This window comes from Arachis hypogaea, chromosome 20, assembly GCF_003086295.3.
Source record: "Arachis hypogaea cultivar Tifrunner chromosome 20, arahy.Tifrunner.gnm2.J5K5, whole genome shotgun sequence".
NCBI classification, from domain to species: Eukaryota; Viridiplantae; Streptophyta; class Magnoliopsida; order Fabales; family Fabaceae; genus Arachis; species Arachis hypogaea.
Window position 1 is genome coordinate 85,933,798 of NC_092055.1, and position 17,027 is coordinate 85,950,824.

The 17,027-nt window shown below is 37.9% G+C and overlaps 3 non-coding genes across 3 annotated transcripts; 1 reads left to right on the plus strand and 2 right to left on the minus strand.

The window, feature by feature from the left end:
* Positions 1–1,010: 1,010 nt before the first annotated feature.
* On the minus strand, positions 1,011–1,118 carry LOC112787798 (small nucleolar RNA R71). The gene has a single exon (XR_003195189.1). It is a non-coding gene; the product is annotated as a small nucleolar RNA R71 (small nucleolar RNA).
* Positions 1,119–7,808: 6,690 nt separating this feature from the next.
* On the minus strand, positions 7,809–7,916 carry LOC112788575 (small nucleolar RNA R71). Its single transcript, XR_003195935.1, has one exon. It is a non-coding gene; the product is annotated as a small nucleolar RNA R71 (small nucleolar RNA).
* A 7,123-nt stretch (positions 7,917–15,039) lies between these two features.
* Positions 15,040–15,147, plus strand: LOC112787494 (small nucleolar RNA R71). Its single transcript, XR_003194905.1, has one exon. It is a non-coding gene; the product is annotated as a small nucleolar RNA R71 (small nucleolar RNA).
* Positions 15,148–17,027: the final 1,880 nt, after the last annotated feature.

Below are 17,027 nucleotides of genomic sequence, written 5' to 3' on the forward strand. Positions count from 1 at the left end.
CTTTTGTAACCTCTTATCTTTTCAAAATTGATTTTCAAATCTTTTTCAAATTAATCCTATCTTTTTGTTTGATTCTTATCTTTTTCAAAACTACCTAACTAATTTTCTCTCTCTAATTTTCGAAAATCACTAACCTCTTTTTCAAAATTTCTTTTCATTAACTAATTATTTTAAATTTTAATTTTAATTTTATTCCTTTCTGTCTTTTTGAATTATAACTAATATTTAAAATAAAAACAAAAATTTTTTTATTTTATTTTATTTAATTTTCGAATTCTTCTCCCTCTCATCTCCTTCTATTTATTTATTTATCTACTAACACCCCTCTTTCACTCAAAAATTCGAACCCACTCTTCTCCTCTGTGTTCGAATTCTTATCTTTTTCTTCTTCTATTCTTCTCTTCTTATATTCATATAAGGAATCTCTATACTGTGACATAGAGGATTCCATATTTTCTTTCTGTTCTCTTCTTTTTCATATGAGCAGGAACAAGGATAAGAACATTCTTGTTGAAGCCGATCCTGAACCTGAAAGGACTCTGAAGAGGAAGCTAAGGAAAACTAAAGCACAACTCTCTGGGGAAAATCTGACAGAAATTTTCAAAAAAGAAGGAAACATGGCCAAACCCAACAACAATGCAAGGAAGATGCTTGGTGACTTTACTGCACCAAATTCCAACTTACATGGAAGAAGCATCTCAATCCCTCCCATTGGAGCAAAAAATTTTGAGCTAAAGCCTCAATTAGTTTTTTTGATGCAACAGAATTGCAAGTTTCATGGACTTCCATCAGAAGATCTTTTTCAGTTCTTAACTGAATTCTTGCAAATCTGTAATACTGTTAAGACCAATGGGGTTGATCTCGAGGTCTACAGTGTTATGCTTTTCCCGTTTACTGTAAGAGACAGAGCTAGAATATGGTTGGACTCTCAACCTAAAGATAGCCTGAACTCTTGGGATATGCTGGTCACGGCTTTCTTAGCCAAGTTCTTTCCTCCTCAAAAGCTTAGCAAGCTTAGAGTGGATGTTCAAACCTTCAAATAGAAAGAAGGTGAATCCCTCTATGAAGCTTGGGAGAGATACAAGCAACTGACCAAAAAGTGTCCTTCTGACATGCTTTCAGAATCGACCATCCTGGATATATTCTGTGATGGTCTGTCTGAATTATCAAAGATGTCATTGGACAATTCTGCAGGTGGATCCATTCACCTAAAGAAAACACCTGTAGAAGCTCAGGAACTCATTGACATGGTTGCAAATAACCAGTTCATGTACACTTGTGAAAGGAATCCTGCGAGTAATGGGATGCCTCAGAGGAAGGGAGTTCTTGAAATTGATACTCTGAATGCCATATTGGCTCAGAATAAAATATTGACTCAGCAAGTCAAAATGACTTCTGAGACTCTGAATGGATTGCAAGCTGCATCCAACAGTACTAAAGAAGCATCTTCTGAAGAAGAAGCTTATGATCCTGAGAACCCTTCAATAGCAGAGGTGAATTACATGGGAGAACCCTATGGAAACACTTATAATCCTTCATGGAGAAATTATCCAAATTTCTCATGGAAGGATCAACAAAAGCCTCAACAAGGCTTTAATAATGGTGGAAGAAACAGGTTTAGCAATAGCAAGCCTTTTCCATCATCCTCTCAGCAACAGACAGAGAATTCTGAGCAGAATCTATCTAGCTTAGCAAATATAGTCTCTGATCTATCTAAGGCCACTCTAAGATTCATGAATGAAACAAGGTCCTCCATTAGAAATTTGGAGGCACAAGTGAGCCAGCTGAGTAAAGGAGTCACTGAAACTCCTCCTAGTACTCTCCCAAGCAATACAGAAGAGAATCTAAAAAGAGAGTGCAAGGCCATAACCTTACTTGGTGTGGCTGAACCCAGAGAGGAGGAGAAGGACGTGAATCCTAGTGAGGAAGACCTCCTGGGATGTTCACTGACCAATAAGGAGTTTCCCTTTGAGGAATCCAATGAATCTGAGGCTCATCTAGAGACCATAGAGATTCCATTGAACCTCCTTTTACCATTCATGAGCTCTGATGACTATTCTTCCTCTGAAGAGGATGAAGACACCATTGAAGAGCAGGTTCCTAAATATCTAGGAGCCATCATGAAGTTGAATGGCAGTTTATTTTGTAATGATACTTGGGAGGATGAATCCCCCTTGTTCACCAATGAACTAAGTGCATTGATAAGGCAGACATTGCCTCAGAAGAAACTGGATCCCGAAAAGTTCTTCATACCTTGTACCATAGGCACCATGACCTTTGAGAAGGCTCTGTGTGACCTTGGGTCAGGGATAAACCTCATGCCACTCTCTGTAATAGAGAAACTGGGAATCTATGAGGTACAAACTGCAAGAATCTCACTAGAGATGGCAAACAAATCAATAAAATAGGCTTATGGATTAGTAGAGGACTTGTTAGTAAAGGTTGAAGGTCTTTACATCCCTACTGATTTCATAATCCTAGACATGGGAAGGATGAGGATGAATCCATCATCCTTGGAAGACCCTTCCTAGCCACAGCAAAAGCTGTGATTGATGTGGACAGAGGAGAGTTAGTCCTTCAACTGAATGAGGACTACCTTGTATTTAAGACTCAATGTTCTCCTTCTGTAACCATGGAGAGGAAGCATGAAAATCTTCTCTCACTACAGAGTCAACCAAAGCCCCCACAGTCAAACTCTAAGTTTGGTGTTGGGAGGCCACAACCAAACTCTAAGTTTGGTGTTGAACCCCACATTCAAACTCTAAGTTTGGTGTTGGGAGGTCCCAACAATGCTCTGAACATCTGTGAGGCTCCATGAGAGCTCACTGTCAAGCTATTGACATTAAAGAAGCGCTTGTTGGGAGGTAACCCAATACTATTTAATTATATCTATTTATTTTCCATTGCTATTTTATGTTTTCTTTAGGTTGATGATCATGTGAAGTCACAAAAACTACTGAAAAATAAAAAATAGAATGAAAAACATCATTAAAAATAGCTCACCCTGGAGAAAGAGCGTACTGGCGTTTAAACACCAGTAAGAAGCATCAAACTAGTGTTTAACGCTAGAAAGAAGCATCAAGCTGGTGTTAAACGCTAGAAACAAGCACCAGACTAGCGTTTAACGCCAGATCAGAGCATGGAATTGGCGGTAAACGCCAGAAACAAGTAGCAAGCTGGTGTTTAATGCCAGACATGCATTCTAAGGGCGTTTGCACGCCTAAATGGAGCAGGGATGCTAAGTCCTTGACCCCTCTGGATCTGTGGACCCCATAGGATCCCCACCTACCCCACCTCTTCTTCTCTCCTCTTCACACCTTTTCATACCTCTTTTCTCCAAATACCCTTCACCAATCACCTTTATACCTCTTCCCTAAATACCCTTAACCACTCACATCCATCCACTCTTCCCCATAAACCCCACCTACCTCCAAAATTCAAATTCTTTTCCCTTCCAAACCCAACCCTAATGGCGGAAACCTACCCTCCCCCCACCCCTATATAAACCCCTTAACACTACTCCATTTTCACACATCACAACCACTACTTCTCCCCCTTAACCGAATACACTCTCTCACTCCATCTCCTCCATTTTCTTCTTTTTCTACTACTTTCTTTCTTCTTTTGCTCGAGGACGAGCGAACCTTTTAAGTTTGGTGTGGTAAAAGCATTGCTTTTTGTTTTTCCATAACCATCAATGGCACCTAAGGCCAGAGAAACCTCAAGAACTTTACAAGGTGGCTGACAAGTCCTCCACTTTGGCAAGGTTAGTGATGAGCGGATAATTTATACGCTTTTTGGCATTATTTTTAGTATGTTTTTAGTTGGATCTAGTTACTTTTAGGGATGTTTTCATTAGTTTTTATGTTAAAATCACATTTCTAGACTTTACTATGAGTTTGTGTGTTTTTCTGTGATTTCAGGTATTTTCTGGCTGAAATTGAGGGACTTGAGCAAAAATCTGATTCAGAGGTAGAAGAAGGACTGCTGATGCTGTTGGATTCTAACCTCCCTGCACTAAATGTAGATTTTCTGGAGCTACAGAACTCAAAATGGCGCTCTTCCAATTGCGTTGGAAAGTAGACATCCAGGGCTTTCCAGAAATATATAATAGTCCATACTTTGGCCGAGTTTAGATGACGCAAAAGGGCGTTGAACGCCAGTTCTACGCTGCAGTCTGGAGTTAAACGCCAGAAACACGTCACGAACCAGAGTTGAACGCCAAAAACACGTTACAACTTGGCGTTCAACTCTAGAAGAAGCCTCTGCACGTGTAAACTTCAAGCTCAGCCCAAGCACACACCAAGTGGGCCCCGGAAGTGGATTTATGCATCAATTACTTACTTCTGTAAACCCTAGTAGCTAGTTTAGTATAAATAGGACTTTTTACTATTGTATTTGACATCTTTTGGAATGTTTAGTGCTTAGACATTGGAGGCTGGCCATTCGGCCATGCCTGAACCTTCATCTCTTATGTATTTTCAAGGGTAGAGTTTCTACACTCCATAGATTTAGGTGTGGAGCTCTGCTGTTCCTCATGATTTAATGTAAAGTACTACTGTTTTCTATTCAATTCAACTTATTCCGCTTCTAAGATATCCATTCGCACCCAAGAACATGATGAATGTGATGATTATGTGATGCTCATCATCATTCTCACTTATGAACGCGTGCCTGACAAACACTTCCGTTCTACATGCAAACAAGCTAGAAGGAATATCTCTTAGATATCTAATACAGAGGACCGAGTCCGAGATATTAGAATCTTCGTGGTATAAGTCAGAACCCATGGATGGCCATTCCTGAGATCCAGAAAGTCTAAACCTTATCTGTGGTATTCCGAGTAGGATCTAGGAAGGGATGGCTGTGACGAACTTCAATCTCGCGAGTGCTGGGCATAGTGACAGACGCAAAAGGATAGTAAATCCTATTCTAGTATGATCGAGAACCTCCAGATGATTAGCCATGCCGTGACAGAGCAGTTGGACCATTTTCACAGAGAGGATGGGATGTAGCCATTGACAACGGTGATGCCCTTACAGAAAGCTTGCCATGGAAAGGAGTAGGACTAATTGGATGAAGACTGTGGGAAAGCAGAGATTCAGAGGAACAGAAGCATCTCTATACGCTTATCTAAAATTCTCACCAATAAATTACATAAGTATTTCTATCTTTATTTTCTGTGTATTTATTATTATTATTCAAAAACTCCATAACCATTTGATATCCGCCTGACTGAGATTTACAAGGTGACCATAGCTTGCTTCATACCAACAATCTCCGTGGGATCGACCCGTACTCACGTAAGGTTTTATTACTTGGACGACCCAGTGCACTTGCTGGTTAGTTGTGCGAAGTTGTGAAGTTATGTTTGGACCATGGTATTGTGCACCAGTTATTAGCGCCGTTGCCAGGGAGAGAACGAACAACAAATTTTACAACCCGAGTAACAATTTCGCATACCAAGTTTTTGGCGCCGTTGCCGGGGATTATTTGAGTTTGGACAATTGACGGTTCATCCTGTTGCTCAGATTAGGTAATTTTCTTCTTATTTTGTTTTCAAAAAGTTTTCAAAAAATTTTTCAAAAATATTTCCTTCTTTTTCGTTTTTTCCCAATTAATATTTGAAAAAAAATGTTTAATTATTCTATGGCTTCAAAACTTTCAAGAATGAATTCTAGAATTTCATGGTAACATGTTGAATCCTATCTGGCTGTAAAGCCATATCCAAACTGCTTTGAGATTGGTCTTCAACTAATCACCACAATGCATGTAATTCCATCCTAAAGCTGACTGGCTATTAAGCCATGTCCAACCCTTTGATTGGAGCTTTGGGCTAATATTGAAAGATTCCTGGAATTCTTCTTAAAGATTTTGGATTTCTTATTTTCTTTTTCCATATTTTTTTCGAAAAAAATTAAAAGAAAATACAAAAAAATCATAAAATCATAAAAAACCAAAAATATTTTGTGTTTCTTGTTTGAGTCTTGAGTCAATTTTTAAAGTTTGGTGTCAATTGATTTTTTCTAAAAAATTTATGCATTTTTCGAAAATTCATGCATTAATAGTGTTCTTCATGATCTTCAAGTTGTTCCTGGTAAATCTTCTTGTTTGATCTTGATGTTTTCTTGTTTTGTGTCTTTTCTTGTTTTTCATGTGCATTCTTGCAATCATAGTGTCTGAACATGAAAGATTTCTAAGTTTGGTTTCTTGCATGTTTTCTTTGCATTGAAAAATTTTCAAAAAATATGTTCTTGATGTTCATCATGATCTTCAAAGTGTTCTTGGTGTTCATCTTGACATTCATAGCATTCTTGCATGCATTCATTGTTTTGATCCAAAATTTTCATGCATTGAGTCTTTTTCATGTTTTTCTCTTTCATCATTAAAAATTCAAAAATCAAAAAAATATCTTTCCTTTTTTCTCTCATAAATTTCGAAAATTTGGATTGACTTTTTCAAAAATTTTTAAAAATCAATTGTTTCTTATGAGTCAAATCAAATTTTCAATTTAAAAATATTATCTTTTCAAAATCTTTTTCAAAAATCAAATCTTTTTCATTTTTCTTATTTATTTTCGAAAATTTTAAAAATATTTTTCAAAAATCTTTTTCTTAATTCTATTTCATAATTTTCGAAAATATTATCAACAATTAATGTTTTGATTCAAAAATTTCAAGTTTGTTACTTTCTTGTTAAGAAAGATTCAAACTTTAAGTTCTAGATTCATATCTTGTAATTTCTTATGAATCAAGTCATTAATTGTGATTTTAAAATTCAAATCTTTTTCAAAACTAATTTCAATCATATCTTTTAAAATTTCAATCATATCTTTTTCAAAAACAAATTTCAAATCTTTTTCAACTAACTAATTGAATTTTTATTTGTTACTTATCTTTTTCAAAACCACCTAACTAACTATCCCCCTCTAATTTTCGAAAATACCTCCCTCTTTTTCAAAAATTCTTTTTAATTAATTAATTGTTTCAATTTTTAATTTTAATTTTGATTTTATCTTAATTTTCAAAAATCATTAACTCTTTTTCAAAATTATTTTCGAAATTCCCTCTCCCTCATCTCCTTCTATTTATTTATTCATATACTAACACTTCATCTCACACAAATTCGAACCCCCTCTTCTATCTGTGTTTGAATTTTCTCTTCTTCCCTTCTTCACATTACATTCTTTTCTTCTTCTACTCACACAGGGGAACCTCTATACCTGGGTAAAAAGGATCCCTATTATTATTATTTCTCTGTTCCCTCTTTTTCATATGAGCAGGAGCAAGGACAAGAACATTCTTGTTGAAGCAGACCCTGAACCTAACAGGACTCTGAAGAGGAAACTAAGAGAAGCTAAAATACAACAATCCAGAGATAACCTTACAGAAATTTTCGAACAGGAAGAGGAGATGGCAGCCGAAAATAATAATAATGCAAGGAGGATGCTTGGTGACTTTACTGCACCTAATTCCAATTTACATGGAAGAAGCATTTCCATCCCTACCATTGGAGCAAACAATTTTGAGTTGAAACCTCAATTAGTTTCTCTGATGCAACAAAACTGCAAGTTTTATGGACTTCCATCTGAAGATCCCTTTCAGTTCTTAACTGAATTCTTGCAGATCTGTGATACTGTTAAGACTAATGGAGTAGATCCTGAAGTCTACACGCTCATGCTTTTCCCTTTTGCAGTGAGAGACAGAGCTAGAATATGGTTAGATTCTCAACATAAAGATAGCCTGAACTCTTGGGATAAGCTGGTCAAGGCTTTCTTAGCCAAGTTCTTTCCTCCTTAAAAGTTGAGTAAGCTTAGAGTGGATGTTCAAACCTTCAGACAAAAAGAAGGTGAATCCCTCTATGAAGCTTGGGAGAGATACAAGGAACTGACCAAAAAGTGTCCTTCTGACATGCTTTAAGAATGGACCATCCTGGATATATTCTATAATGGTCTGTCTGAATTAGCTATGATGTCATTGGATACTTCTGCAGGTGGATCCATTCACTTAAAGAAAATGCTTGCAGAAGCTCAAGAACTCATTGACATGGTTGCTAATAACCAGTTCATGTACACTTCTGAGAGGAATCCTGTGAGTAATGGGACGCCTCAAAAGAAGGGGGTTCTTGAAATGGATACTCTGAATGCCATATTGGCTCAGGATAAAATATTGTCTCAGCAAGTCAATATGATTTCTCAAAGCCTGAATGGAATGCAAGCTGCATCCAACAGTACTCAAGAGGCATCTCCTGAAGAAGAAGCTTATGATCCTGAGAACCCTGCAATAGCAGAGGTAAATTACATGGGTGAACCCTATGGTAACACCTATAATCCCTTGGTGCACGAAATTGTGATCTCAGGCAACGGCGCCAGAAACTCTGTACGCACGTCTTAATAAATTGTTTTTCATTCACAACTTCGATACAACTAACTAGCAAGGGCACTGGGTCGTCCAAGTAATAAACCTTACGTGAGTAAGGGTCGATCCCACGGAGATTGTCGGCTTGAAGCAAGCTATGGTCACCTTGTAAATCTCAGTCAGGCGGATATCAAATAGTTATGGAGTTTTCGAATATTAATAATAAATAGAAAATATGGATAGAAATACTTATGTAATTCATTGGTTAGAATTTCAGATAAGCGTATAGAGATGCATTCGTTCCTCTGAACCTCTGCTTTCCTGCTGTCTTCATCCAATCAATCTTACTCCTTTCCATGGCTGGCTTTATGTAAGGACATTACCGTTGTCAATGGCTACTTTTAATCCTCTCTGGAAAATGGTCCGATGCGCTGTCACTGCATGGCTAATCGTCTGGAGGCATCACCCTTGCCAATGGCTGCATCCCATCCTCTTGTGAAAATGGTCCAAATGCTCTGTCACAGCACGGCTAATCATCTGAGGTTCTCGATTATACTGGAATAGGATTCACCCTCCTTTTGCGTCTATCACTTCGCCCAGCACTTGCGAGTTTGAAGTTCGTCACAGTCATTCAATCCCAGAGTCCTACTCGGAATACCACAGACAAGGTTTAGACTTTCCAGACTCTCATGAATGCCGCCATCAATCTAGCTTATACTACGAAGTATCTGATTAAGAGATCCAAGAGATACTCATTCAATCTAAGGTAGAATGGAAGTGGTTGTCAGGCACGTGTTCATAGGGAATGATGATGATTGTCACGTTCATCACATTCAGGTTGAAGTGCGAATGAATATCTTAGAAGCGGAATAAGTTGAATTGAATAGAAAAACAGTAGTACTTTGCATTAATCTTTGAGAAACAATAGAGCTCCACACCTTAATCTATGGAGTGCAGAAACTCTACCATTGAAAATACATAAGTGAAAGGTCCAGGCATGGCCGAGAGGCCAGTCCCCATGATCTAAGAACCAGGCGTCCAAAGATGATTCCAAAGATGTCAAATACAATAGTAAAAAGTCCTATTTATACTAAACTAGTTACTAGGGTTTACAGAAGTAAGTAATTGATGCATAAATCCACTTTCGGGGCCCACTTGGTGTGTGCTTGGGCTGAGCTTGAATGTTACACGTGCAGAGGCTCTTTCTGGAGTTGAACGCCAGGTTGTAATGTATTTCTGGCGTTCAACTCTGGTTTGTGACGTGTTTCTGGCGTTTAACTCCAGACAACAGCATAGAACTGGCGTTCAACGCCCTTTTACGTCATCTAAACGCGGTCAAAGTATGGACTACTATACATTGCTGGAAAGCCCTGGATGTCTACTTTCCAACGCAATTGAAAGCGTGCCATTGTGAGTTCTGTAGCTCCAGAAAATCCACTTTGAGTGCAGGGAGGTCAGAATCCAACAGCATCAGCAGTCCTTCTTCAACCTCTGAATCTGATTTTTGCTCAAGTCCCTCAATTTCAGCCAGAAAATACCTGAAATCACAGAAATACACACAAACTCATAGTAAAGTCCAGAAATGTGAATTTAACATAAAAACTAATGAAAATATCCCTAAAAGTAACTAGATTCTACTAAAAACATACTAAAAACAATGCGAAAAAGCGTATAAATTATCCGCTCATCACAACACCAAACTTAAATTGTTGCTTGTCCCCAAGCAACTGAAAATCAAATAGGATAAAAAGAAGAGAATATACTATAAATTCCGAACTATCAATGAAACATAGCTCCAATTAAATGAACGGGACTTGTTGCTTTTTGCCTCTTGAATAGTTTTGGCATCTCACTTTATCCATTGAAGTTCAGAATGATTGGCATCTATAGGAACTCAGAGTTCAGATAGTGTTATTGACTCTCCTAGTTCAGTATGATGATTCTTGAACACAGCTACTTTATGAGTCTTGGCCGTGGCCATAAGCACTTTGTTTTCCAGTATTACCACCGGATACATAAATGCCACAGACACATATTTGGGTGAACCTTTTCAGATTGTGACTTAGCTTTGCTAAAGTCCCCAATTAGAGGAGTCCAGGGTTCTTAAGCACACTCTTCTTTTGCTTTGGACCTTGACTTTAACTGCTCAGTCTCAAGTTTTCACTTGACACCTTCACGCCACAAGCACATGGTTAGGGACAGCTTGATTTAGCCGCTTAGGCCGGGATTTTATTCCTTTAGGCCCTCCTATCCACTGATGCTCAAAGCCTTGGGATCCTTTTTATTTACCCTTGCCTTTTGGTTTTAAAGGTTATTGGCTTTTTGCTCTTGCCTTTTGGTTTTAAGAGCTTTTGGCTTTTTCTGCTTGCTTTTTTTTTTTCTTTTTTTCTATTTTTTTCGCCATTTCTCTTTTTTTTTTTCTGCAAGCTTTGTTCTTTGCTGCTTTTTCTTGCTTCAAGGATCATTTTTATGATTTTTTAGATTATCAAATAACATGTCTCTTTGTCATCATTCTTTCAAGAGCCAACATATTTAACATTCATAAACGACAACTTCAAAAGACATATGCACTGTTCAAGCATTCATTCAGAAAACAAGAAGCATTGTCACCACATCAGTATAATTAAACTAAGTTCAAGGATAAATTCGAAACTCATGTACTTCTTGTTCTTTTGAATTAAAACAGTTTTCATTTAAGAGAGGTGATGGATTCATAGGACATTCATAACTTTAAGACAAAGTTACTAAATACTAATGATCATGTAATGAAGACACAAACATGGATAAGCACTTAACATTAAGAAAATGAAAAACAGAAAATAAGAACAAGGAATGAGTCCACCTTAGTGATGGTGGCGTTTCCTTTTTGAGGAACCAATGATGTCCTTGAGCTCTTCTATGTCTCTTCCTTGTCTTTGTTGCTCCTCCCTCATTGCTTTTTGATCTTCTCTTATTTCATGAAGGATGATGGAGTGCTCTTGATGTTCCACCCTTAGTTGTCCCATGTTGAAACTTAATTCTCCTAGGGAGGTGTTGATTTGCTCCCAATAGTTTTGTGGAGGAAAATGCATTTGAGGCATCTCCGGGATCTCATAGTGATGAGCTTCATGCATTTCTTGAGATCCATGAATGGGCTCTCTTGCTTGCTCCATCCTTTTCTTAGTGATGGGCTTCTCTTCCTCAATGGGAATGTCTCCTTCTATGAAAGCTCCAGCTGAGTAACATAGATGGCAAATAAGATGAGGAAAAGCTAGCCTTGCCCCAGGAGAGGGCTTTTCGGCTATTTTGTAGAATTCAAGGGAGATGACTTCATGAACTTCTACTTCCTCTCCAATCATGATGCTATGAATCATGATGGCCCGATCCACAGTAACTTCAGATCGGTTGCTAGTGGGGATGATGGAGCGTTGGATGAACTCCAACCATCCTCTAGCCACAGGCTTGAGGTCCAGTCTTCTTAATTGAACCGGCTTGCCTTTGGAGTCAATCTTCCATTGAGCTCCTTCCACACATATGTCCATGAGGACTTGGTCCAACCTTTGATTAAAGTTGACCCTTCTAGTGTAAGGGCGTGCATCTCCTTGCATCATAGGCAAGTTAAACGCCAACCACACATTTTCCAGACTAAAATCTAAGTATTTCCCCCGAACCATTGTAATATAATTCTTTGGGTTTGGTTTCTTACTTTGATCATGGTTCCTAGTGATCCATGCATTGGCATAGAACTCTTGAACCATTAGGATGCCGACTTGTTGGATGGGGTTTGTTAGAACTTCCTAACCTCTTCTTTGGATTTCATGTCGGATCTCCGGATACTCATTTTTCTTGAGCTTGAAAGGGACCTCGGGGATCACCTTCTTCTTGACCACAACATCATAGAAGTGGTCTTGATGAGCTTTGGAGATGAATCTTTCCATCTCCCATGACTCGGAGGTGGAAGCTTTTGTCTTCCTTTTCCCTTTTCTAGAGGATTCTCCGGTCTTGGGTGCCATCAATGGTAATGGAAAAACAAAAAGCTTATGCTTTTACTACACCAAACTTAGAATATTGCTCGCCCTCGAGCAAGAGAAGAAAGAATAGATGAAGGAGAGGAAGAAATGGAGGAGAGGGAGAGAGAGATGTGTTTCGGCTAAGAAGGGGAAGAGAGGGTTGCTTTGTGTGAAAATGAAGAAGAATGGAGGGCTTTATATAGGGAAGGGAGGGGGGGTAAGGTTCGGCCATAAGGGTGGGTTTTGGGTGGGAAATTGATTTTGAATTTTGAAGGTAGGTGCGGTTTATGAGGTAGGTTAATAGGGAAGAGTGGATGGATGTGAGTGGTGAAGTGGTTATAGGGAAGAGAGATTGAGGTGATTTGTGAAGTGTTTTGGGGAAGAGTGTTTATGGGATTGTGTGAAAGAGGGGTGAGAAGAAGTGAGTGGAGGTAGGTGGGGATCCTGTGGGGTCCACAGATCCTGAGGTGATCCTGTGGGGTCAACAGATTCTGAGGTGTTCACGGATTTACAACCTTGCACCAAATTAGGCATGCAAAATGCCCTTGCACACAACTCTGGGCGTTCAGCACCAGATTGGTGCTTGTTCTGGGCGTTGAACGCCCATTTGTTGCCCATTTCTGGCGTTGAATGCCAGAACCATGCTTGTTCTGGGCGTTCAGCACTAGCTCTTCTCCAGGGTGCAATTCTGGCGTTCAAACGCCCAGATGCTGCCCATTTTGGGCGTTCAGCGCCAGAACCATGCTCTGTTCTGGCGTTGAACGCCAGACAGATGCTTCTTACTGGTGTTTAAACGCCAGTGAGATCCTCCTCCAGGGTGTGATTTTTCTTCTGGTGTTTTTGATTCCGTTTTCAATTTTTATATTTATTTTGTGACTCCACATGATCATGAATCTAATAAAACATGAAAGAACAATAAAATTAGATAAATAAAAATTGGGTTGCCTCCCAACAAGCGCTTCTTTAATGTCAATAGCTTGACAGTGGGCTCTCATAGAGCCTCACAGATGTTCAGAGTATTGTTGAGACTTCCCAACACCAAACTTAGAATTTGGATATGGGAGTTCAACACCAAACTTAGAGTTTGGTTGTGGCCTCCCAACACCAAACTTAGAGTTTGACTGTGGGGGCTCTGGTTGACTCTGTTTTGAGAGAAGCTTTTGATGCTTCCTCTCCATGTTTACAGAAGGATGACCTCGAGTTTTAAACACAAGGGAGTCCTCATTCAATTGAAGGACTAGTTCACCTCTGTCAACATCAATCACAGCTCTTGCTGTGGCTAGGAAGGGTCTTCCAAGGATGATGGATTCATCCTCATCCTTCCCAGTATCTAGGACTATGAAATCAGCAGGGATGTAAAGGCCTTCAACCTTTACTAACACGTCCTCTACTTGTCCATAAGCCTGTTTTCTTGAATTGTCTGCCATCTCTAATGAGATTTTAGCAGCTTGCACCCCAAAGATTCACAGTTTCTCTATTACAGAGAGGGGCATGAGGTTTATCCCTAAACCAAGGTCACACAGAGCCTTTTCACAGATCATGTTGCCTATGGTACAAGGTATTACGAACTTTCCAGGATCCTGTTTCTTCTGAGGCAATGTCAGTTGATCCAGATCACTTAGTTCATTGGTGAACAAGGGAGGTTCATCCTCCCAAGTCTCAATACCAAATAATTTGGCATTCAGCTTCATGATTGCACCAAGGTACTTGGCAACTTGTTCTTCAGTAACATCCTCATTTTCTTCAGAAGAGGAATATTCATCAGAGCTCATGAAGGGCATAAGGAGGTTTAATGGAATCTCTATGGTCTCTAGATGAGTCTCAGATTCCTTTGGTTCCTCAAAGGGAAACTCCTTATTGATCACTGGACGTCCCAGGAGGTCTTCCTCACTGGGATTTACGTCCTCCTCTCCCTCTTTGGATTCGGCCATGATGGTTATATCAATGGCCTTGCACTCTCCTTTTGGATTTTCTTCTGTATTGCTTGGGAGAGTACTATGAGGAGTTTCAATGATCTTTTTACTCAGCTGGCCCACTTGTGCTTCCAAATTTCTAATGAAAGACCTTGTTTCATTCATGAAACTCACAGTGGCCTTAGATAGATCAGAGACTAAGTTTGCTAAATTAGAAATATTTTGTTCAGAGTTCTCTGTCTGTTGCTAAGTGGATGATGGAAAAGGTTTACTATTGTTAAACCTATTTCTTCCACCATTATTAAAGCCTTGTTGAGGCTTTTGTTGATCCTTCCATGAGAGATTTGGGTGATTTCTCCATGAGGCGTTATAGGTGTTTCCATAAGGTTCACCCATGTAATTCACCTCTGCTATTGCAGGGTTTTCAGGATCATAAGCTTCTTCTTCAGAAGATGCCTCTTGAGTACTGTTCGATGCAGCTTGGATTCCATTCAGACTCTGAGAAATCATATTGACTTGCTGAGTTAATATTTTATTCTGAGCTAATATGGCATTCAGAGTATCAATTTCAAGAACTCCCTTCTTCATAGGCGTCCCATTACTCACAGGATTCCTCTCAGAAGTGTACATGAACTGGTTATTAGCGACCATGTCAATAAGTTCTTGAGCTTCTGCAGGCATTTTCTTTAAGCGAATGGATCCACCTGCAGAAGTATCCAATGACATTTTAGCCAATTCAGACAGACCATCATAGAATATATCCAAGATGGTCCATTCTGAAAGCATGTCAGAAGGACACTTTTTGGTCAGTCCTTTGTATCTCTCGCAAGCTTCATAGAGGGATTCACCTTCTTTCTGTCTGAAGGTCTGAACATCCACTCTAAGCTTACTCAGTTTTTGAGGAGGAAAGAACTTGGCTAAGAAAACCTTGACCAGCTTATCCCAAGAGTTCAGGCTATCCTTAGGTTGAGAGTCTAACCATACTCTAGCTTTGTCTCTCACAGAAAAAGGGAAAAGCATGAGCCTGTAGACTTCAGGATCTACTCCATTAGTCTTAACAGTATCACAGATCTGCAAGAATTCAGTTAAGAACTAAAAAGTCCATGAAACTTGTAGTTCTGCTGCATCAGAGAAACTAATTGAGGTTTCAGCTCAAAATTGTTTGCTTTAATGGTAGGAATGGAGATGCTTCTTCCATATAAATTGGAATTAGGTGCAGTAAAGTCACCAAGCATCCTCCTTGCATTATTATTATTTTCGGCTGCCATCTCCTCGTCTTGTTCGAAAATTTCTGAAAGGTGCTTGCTGGATTGTTGTAATTTAGCTTCTCTTAGTTTCCTCTTCAGAGTCCTTTCAGGTTCTGGATCTGCTTCAACAAGAATATTCTTGTCTTTGCTCCTGATCATATGAAAAAGAGGGAATAGAAAAATAATAATAATAGGGATCCTTTTTACCACAGTATAGAGGTTCCCTTATGTAAGTAGAAGAAGAAAAGAAGAGTAATGTAAAGAAGGGAAGAAGAGAAAATTCGAACACAGATGGAATAGGGGGTTCGAATTTGGGTGAGATGAAGTGTTAGTAGATGAATAAATAAATAGAAGGAGATGAGAGAGAGAGAGAGAGAATTTTTGAAAATTATTTTTGAAAAATGGTTAGTGATTTTCGAAAATAGTTTTTTGAAAAAGGTTAGTAATTTTCGAAAATTAGGAATAAAATTAAAATAAAAAATTAAAATAATTAGTTAATTAAAAAAAATTTTTGAAAAAGAGGGAGATATTTTAGAGAGAGAGAGTTAGTTAGGTAGTTTTGGAAAAAGATAAGAAACAAACAAAAAGTTAGTTAGTTAGTTGAAACAAATTTGAAAATCAATTTTGAAAAGATAAGAAGATAGGAAGTTAGAAAAGATATTTTAAAATCAAATTTTTGAAAAAAGATAAGATAAGAAGATATTTTTGAAAAAGATTTGATTTTTAAAATCATAATTAATGACTTGATTCACAAGAAATCACAAAATATGATTCTAGAATTTAAAGTTTGAAACTTTCTTAACAAGTAAGTAACAAACTTGAAATTTTTTTGAATCAAAACATTAATTGATGATGTTATTTTCGAAAATTATGTGATAAAGATAAGAAAAAGATTTTTGAAAAAAATTTTTAAAATTTTCGAAAATAACTAATAAAAATGAAAAAGTTTTGATTTTTGAAAAAGATAAGATTTTTAAATTGAAAATTTGATTTGACTCATAAAGACAACTAGATTTTAAAATTTTTTGAATAAGTCAAATCTAATTTTCGAAATTTTAAGAGAGAAACAGGGGAAGATATTTTTTTGATTTTTGAATTTTTAATGATGAGAGAGAAAAATATGAAAATGATGCAATGCATGAGAATTTTGGATCAAAATAATGAATGCATGCAAGGATGCTATGAATGTCAAGATGAACACCAAGAACACTTTGAATGTCAAGATGAACATCAAGAACTTATTTTTGAAAATTTTTAATGCAAAGAAAACATGCAAGACACCAAACTTAGAAATATTTGATGCTTAGACTCTATGGATGCAAAAATGCACATGAGAAACAAGAAAAGACACAAAACAAGAAAACATCAAGATCAAACAAGAAGATTTATCAAGAACAACTTGAAGATCATGATGAACACTATGAATGCATGAATTTTCGAAAAATGCAAGATGAACATGTAATTGACACCAAACTTTCAACTTGACTCAAGACTCAAACAAGAAACATGAAATATTTTTTA